At 37.4% G+C, this 6,943-nt stretch overlaps 1 protein-coding gene across 1 annotated transcript in view; it reads left to right on the top strand.

Moving 5' to 3' along the window:
- Nucleotides 1-6,943, top strand: part of LOC118742043 (latent-transforming growth factor beta-binding protein 4-like) — a 104,516-nt gene that overhangs the window by 93,561 nt on the left and 4,012 nt on the right. The window lies entirely within an intron of this gene.

A 6,943-nucleotide genomic window follows, 5' to 3' on the forward strand; every position in this document is an offset into this window, starting at 1 on the left:
AAAATCCCAAAATCGTGATTTTGCACATTCGTCATCCGTTTTCTGAGGCGACGATATGTTGTTATTAGCGCTCGCTTGACTCGCTGTTTTGTATTTCTCGCTCTTCTTTTTACCCCTTTTGCTTCAGCGATCAAGTGCTATTGATAAGCCGCAACATGCATGAGTTATAATAGAGTTGCAAATAACGACGACAGCTACTGTGCATAAATATGCATGTATGTATATACATATTATTTATTTGTTCATATTTGATTAGCTGGTGAGCGCAGAGTTTGTAGTAGCAAAAACAAATTAAATTAGTATAGCAAATTAAAAAACTAATAAAGGAGACAATTCCCTTCAAATAAGATCCAGTATGTTAATCGAGGTTATAACCTAACTCTAAACTTCCAAGGGAATATACTTTGGGGGACTAATATGGAGGTCCTTTAAAAAATTTTAAATATATTTACTGCGAGGTGATGCAAAAACAAATTTTGTTCTCTCGTTTTCCAAGCAGCACTTTTGTGCCAGTTTTAGTCATAAGTTCGTCAAAGTGCCACATGTCCTAGCTTTCGGGCAGAGTTCGCTGAGCTCATACGAGACCCATCTGTCCAAGAGCCAAAGATACACCCACTTCCTTTTCTCTTTCACAGATATATATAAAACTGACTTTTAAACAATCAAACGCTACAGGAAGAGAAAGCAGGCGGCTTGGTAATCAGGGCGGATATTTACCTCCTTCGTTATTGGTACAGTCACACGAAATCCTTACGTTGAGTTTGGTAGAAAGCTACCTGCAAAAATCCCTCCAACAACCCCTCCGTCAAACTTCCATCCATTCGCGTGTATCTCAACCAGCAGAGGGGATGTGAGTAGAGCATAAGCTTATTTCTTACATATTAACCACGCAGTGATCCCTGCTATTACGGATAAAATGGAAGGCTCAAATAATACTGAAGTGTTCATTATAACCAACCTACCGGTAAGAGCCTATAAAGCTGATATAAGCGGAGCGTCGCTTTGGTGATACGAATAATATACTTCCGTATGAGCTCCAAGGGAGAGTTATGATTGAGAATACTTATTCACAATCACATGTCTCGTATCGAACCAGGGCATGTGCACTCTCAGGCGCAAAAGAACGTGGTCTCATCTTCTCTGGTCTAAAACACCGATGCTGCTGAGGTACTCTTGCAAGGGAATGAATTCCATGATCATCCGCAAATCACTATTGCCCAACGTCAGTCGAAGTCCAGTAGACGTCCGCTAGGTATCTAAGCTACGAGGGTAGTCATTGTGGTTCTGTGACTAAACGGCTTAATATAGCCTTGTACGTTGGTAAGCTACAGCAAATATTCAGTTCTGTACCCAAAATTTTCACTACCGAAACGAACCAGTTCGTCAAGCTTTTTCGTTGCCCTTGGATTTTTTTTTTGTATCTTCTGGCATTCTTATAATTTTAACACTTATCCAAGTTCGTATTGGGTGCGTTGGTACAACACAACATAAATTGGGTTATTTATCATCCAAATTATGGGGTGAGGTTTAAGAAGAAATAGACTGGTTTATCTAGGCTCTATTGTTAATGGAAGCATAGGCCGTCCTTTGAGATATTTGTTACATTTTGTTGAGATTTTCTTTTAGCCAGGCGTTGATATTTAGCGTATTGAATAAATCGAGCAAACTTCAAATTTCGGGCGGGTCAGTTTGTATGGGAGATTTTTTCGAATATGCGCATATATCACAGAAGGACTCTACGTGCAATTCTAAGCAAATTTGCCGAAGAAACCTTGTGTCTAAAATCAATTTGGAGTTTGCTTAAATTTTGTATCAAAACATGCTAAATATAAGGGGTTTTTGGTATGAGAGATACATTTATGCATTTTTTCTTTCTTAAAATTCCACCAGAGGGCGCAACAGTGAAGATTTTGACATTTTCTTCGAAACCTATTTTCGCAAATTGGCAAGCTCCAAACTGGTTTTAAACTCATGGTTTCTTCGGAAAATTTTCTTAGAATTACACGTATAATTCTCCTATGCTATACGCGCTTAGTCAAAAAAATGTACCTGATCTAACATACATACATATATATGTATGTATAAATGCACGGCTGAACACAATTAACACGCGCAATTAACGTTGCTGTTAAAACTGGGAAAATGTATGTTTGTATATATAGGTAAATACATAAATATGTTCATATGTTAGCATGGATAAAAAATATGTATGTATTTTATATTCGTTACCTATGCTGACAAATACTATATGTACATACAAATAAGTAGATATTTTTGTACATGTATAGTGTGTACTAAATTTTGCCCCTAGCTTTTAGCTTAGCATAAAAAGTGCAAATTTACGCGGCTCATTTAATTAACGTGCGACTAATGATGACAGGCTAACCAACAATCATTATTTTTGTTATTACCGGCCGAAGTGAGAAATTATGCGAATTACGGCTTTAACCGAAGACGACAAGTGGTAGCAAGAAAATGGGTGTTGAAATAATTAAAAAATACGTAAAAAAAATAGTTTTTATGTCGTGATAAAGCCTTTGGTAATAAAAATATCGAAAAGGAAACTTAAAATATTTAATGGTAGACATTGAATGCAAAAAAAATATACATGAAACAATTGCAAGTTAGGAATTATATAAACTCTAGTAAACCTCATTAAAGATAGTACTTTTAAATTTATTTTCTGTAGATTATTATGCAATTATTTATAAGACTTCCTACTTCAACTTATCAAATAGAAGGTGGCATTATCAGGGATAGTTCGTGGTCAAATTAGCAAGCTTTAGACATAGTTGGAGAGATCAACAAGGAGGCCCTCCCCACGCTTCGATAACGTACTATCTGAGGAAATTGTCCCTAAATAAACCGAGTGTCGAGGCCAACCCTATCCGGTTTATTTACCGAATGTTTTGAAACAGAATTCTTGCGGCGAGGTGGGGCCGTGTTTCCATCTAAAGAAAATTTCATAAGGCTACCCCAAAGAGTTGCTGTAGTAAACGAGCTGCGCGTGACACGTTAGAGGGCAGTATATGATTGCTTATGCTGCCGACGCTCAGTTTGGAAATTGAACTTTTTTCGTGACAACTTCTAATATCTCGAGAACGAGAACAGCAAGCGAAAAAAATTTGACAGGAATTTAAGGCTTTGGAGAATTCGGGAAAAATAATCGCGTTGGATAAAAAAATTTCCTTTACCTTTCAAAGGCTATTTTAACAGGGGTATAAAGTGGCGTATGTGTAGCTCCAACGCTACAATTAGATATTTGAATTTTGGTAGAAATGTTTAGAAAGAGGAACGTATAGGCTCTTAACAGCAGACACCCTACTGTGACGTATTGATTTAAGAAATGAAGCAAACTAGAAGTAAAAAACTTAGCACAGTTATCTGGGCTCAGCAAAACCAAGTACTCCCTAATGAGCAAAAAAATTAGAAGTAACCGACTCGTCATACACAGAACTCAGGTAGTTCTGCACGTATAGCATGACATATGAAAATTAAATAATGCCAGCGTATATAGCAAATAAAATTATATTATAAGCATCTGCGTGTCAGCAGCAAATCAAGGTCAGTTAAAAAAAACGATTCAGAGAATATGAAAAGATGCCAGAAAAAAATTTACATACCAGCAACCCACAAATAGCTACGCTGGAGAGTAGGTACGTGGTGACGTAAGTGTTTTGTTTATTTTTTCTTTTCGCCTATAACAACTGTCTTGCTGTGGTCGAAAAAAATACCTTACTAAGAACAAATTTAATAAAATGAGGCTATAAAAACAGCAACCAAACGAAGTAGCGCATACAGTGGGCAGCGCGTAATTAATTTTGAAGCGAACGCAAATTTCCAAAACTCAAATTAGTGTTATTACTAACTTCTTTTCTTTTTTTTCTTTGTTTTAGCCTCTTCTTGCCTTGCTTAAGACAAACGCCCATTTCTTTGCACCAGCTCTTCCCTTGGTAGCTGCCTGCTACCTCCTACTTGCACTTGTAATCATAATTAGTTTTGTTTTTTTACTTTTGTGAATCTTAAATTTTTAGCTACCCGTACTTACACTCAAACATAGAATTGGCGTTTACCAGCATTTTTTCTTTTTATTTGGCTTATTCTTTTGTACAGTTGTAAATTCACTTTGTTTGATACTTCTTTGAAGTGGTGTAGGTTTTATTCCTGCTAAGTATTAAGTAGAAACTGGCGCTAGATTAGACGGCAGCGACCTTGTTCGAGTTCATAAATTTGTGTTTAATCGCTGTTGGTGGCAAATGCGAAATTTTTAGAAGTCGAAGGTATAACCGTAGGTGGTAAGGTTCACACGCGTTCAATCTGAAAGTGAAGAAAAAATTAGAATAATTAATTAAATAGAAAATGATTAAAGCAAGTGTCTGGTTGCGATAAATATAAAATAGGCAAAATTATAAAAACCGAAGTTCAACATTTAATGGGAGGGTATTTATTTAAAATTTGTAAAATTTATTAATGGATTTACGACCAAGATAAAAATAGTTTTGGTACTAGCGTGAGCAAAAGGGAGAACTACTTAGCTGAATAAGGATGTCTACGTAAAAGAATAATCGATCAGCCACCGTGCGGCTTCGTTCATTGCTATGAGTATTACCTCGGCTTGAAAAAACGCTTTAAAAATCCGAAAATCGAGGTTGAGTGAGAGCGGGTAAACCTTGTTCTTATTTGGAGAAATCAGGTTACAGGTCCAAGATGAGACTCTCTTGCCAGTCTCTCCTTGAGGGAATCTTTGTATGGAAATAATTCTTCGGAGCAAGGGGCGAGACTGTATCTTCGTGGCACTTCATGCATGCCGGAAGACCTTCGAAAATTCTGGAGTGCCACTCCACTTTATCAAGGCAGTGATTGTTGCGGCACTATAACTTGACTGTAGTTTCGCCCAACGCTAAAAAGAGAAGCCAGGTTTCTAGGGCTCTTCTCGGCGTTGTGGATAGAGCCTCTGTAATCATGATGCACGTCATCCTTTGAACCTTAGTTAGCTTATTTCTGAAGTGTGATGCCGTAGAATAAGAAGTAAAGAGCACTCACTGTGTGGATTTATAGATAGATATTTAGTAGCTACAATTGACAATTGTCTTACGAAAGACTTTTATCTTTGACAGTTGTCGGAATAGCCTTTTTAATGAACAATGTGGTACTCTAACCCCGTTTTTACGTACTGTTGATTTGCAGGTGTATACTTATATGGGGTAATTTCCTTCGTAGGGTGCTCTTCCATATATACCGCGCCGACAGATTAGATTTCTGTTTAGGATTATACCATCGGCGTAGTTGACAACATGGCAGCCTTTATCTTGCAATTGTTACAGCAGGATATTCACACTTTCAAGTTTCATAGAAGTGTGGGTGTCTCCATAATAATTGCGAACTTGGTTGGGGACACCTCCTTCGATTCCGAGCATAAAGTTTTGCGAACTAAGGCGTTAAGAAAATTGTATAAGAGAGTGTTCCAGCGCCAAATGAATTAGTACTTTAACAACACAAAAGACAACGAAAGTCGACTGGTATGGCGATTTTGATACCATGATGAATGTGAATTAGGGACATGCGTTTTCTCTTAGTCCCTAAGATAATACGATCAATTCATTCGCTTGATCAGTGGGCGGGTACTTGCATGAAGGGTATGAAAGAAATACTTATAACCATAAACTGTACTATCACAGCGGGTCACGCTTATGGGCTCCAGTATGCTATTGTGTTGGTAGACCCTTGGAAAAAGATGTTGGTTGTTGCATAACGGTATTCGCACATTTATGTCACAAATGAAGTGAGTATGGCTCACTAAGCTTGACCTCAAGCCCCCTGACTTGATATTTCTATAAAAAAACGCTTAATTAAATATTAACCCTAATAGTCTTTAAAAATGGCATATTGAGTATAATAAAAATTATTGAAAATTAACTTAAAAGCCACAACTCAACCTTGAACTGTATGTAGTTTTATAATTTTGCATAGATGTACACGCCACTAACAATGCACATGAGTGCAAGCATGCATGCAACACGGCTGTGACTCTTGCGCTTGCCACAAAATGACAATGAAATGTCAGCGCAAAAATCAGCATACAAAGAAACATATGTATGTATGTAGATAAAAATATAAAAACAAATAGAAATAAATTAAGCATTGAATGATGCGCTGACAGGCCAACAACAACATTTGCCAGCCGCTACGCATGCGGAACATTTACAAAAGCCGATTTTTTGCTGCAACTACAAAGCACTGCATACGCATTAGATGGCTGGCAATGATGCGTGAAAACTGCGTAACACAAAAAAGGTCACTGGCAGGGGGGCGGGCGGCGGGCTTTCTTTGCTAAGCAAGCAACTAGTCAAACGACCACTGAAGCAAGTTCGTCGCTTAAGTCTTTAGTTTTTGCAATGGTACGTAAATAAGGTACAGTGCTGTTGCTGCCGGAAAACGTTTGCCACACTATATTGCCACATATGTACATATTTATAAGCGGCTTCTCTATTCAAAAAAATTGGCCTCAAAAAGCTTGACCTTGACATTCCTGCTATTCGTCAATTTATTCAAGCATTAATTTTAAATGTCTAATCCCTTTGATACTCACACACACATCACACATGCATACATTCACACACACATACCTTACCGCAGAACTCCACAGGCAAACACCGATGGCCTACCAACTGTCATTTTGACGAGCAATGTGATTGCAAGTTTTTGTGTGTGGGCACTTTGATGTCTTGAAATAAGCATTTGCCGCATGACGCCACCAGACAACATTCTCTCAATTTCGGTGTTTAAAAACATTTAAGTCTTTAAAAAACTTGCTGAATAATTTCCTAAAACGTAATCATAAATAATCCAATAAGGAACAGACTTTTATTTTGATTTAATATAAAAATTTCATCGATGTTACCACCAGCACGCTTTCTTTCAAATGAAAATATGGCTGTCAAAC

The sequence above is a fragment of the Rhagoletis pomonella genome, unplaced genomic scaffold (assembly GCF_013731165.1).
Source record: "Rhagoletis pomonella isolate Grant_MI unplaced genomic scaffold, Rhpom_1.0 Rhpom_scaffold_00006, whole genome shotgun sequence".
NCBI lineage: Eukaryota > Metazoa > Arthropoda > Insecta > Diptera > Tephritidae > Rhagoletis > Rhagoletis pomonella.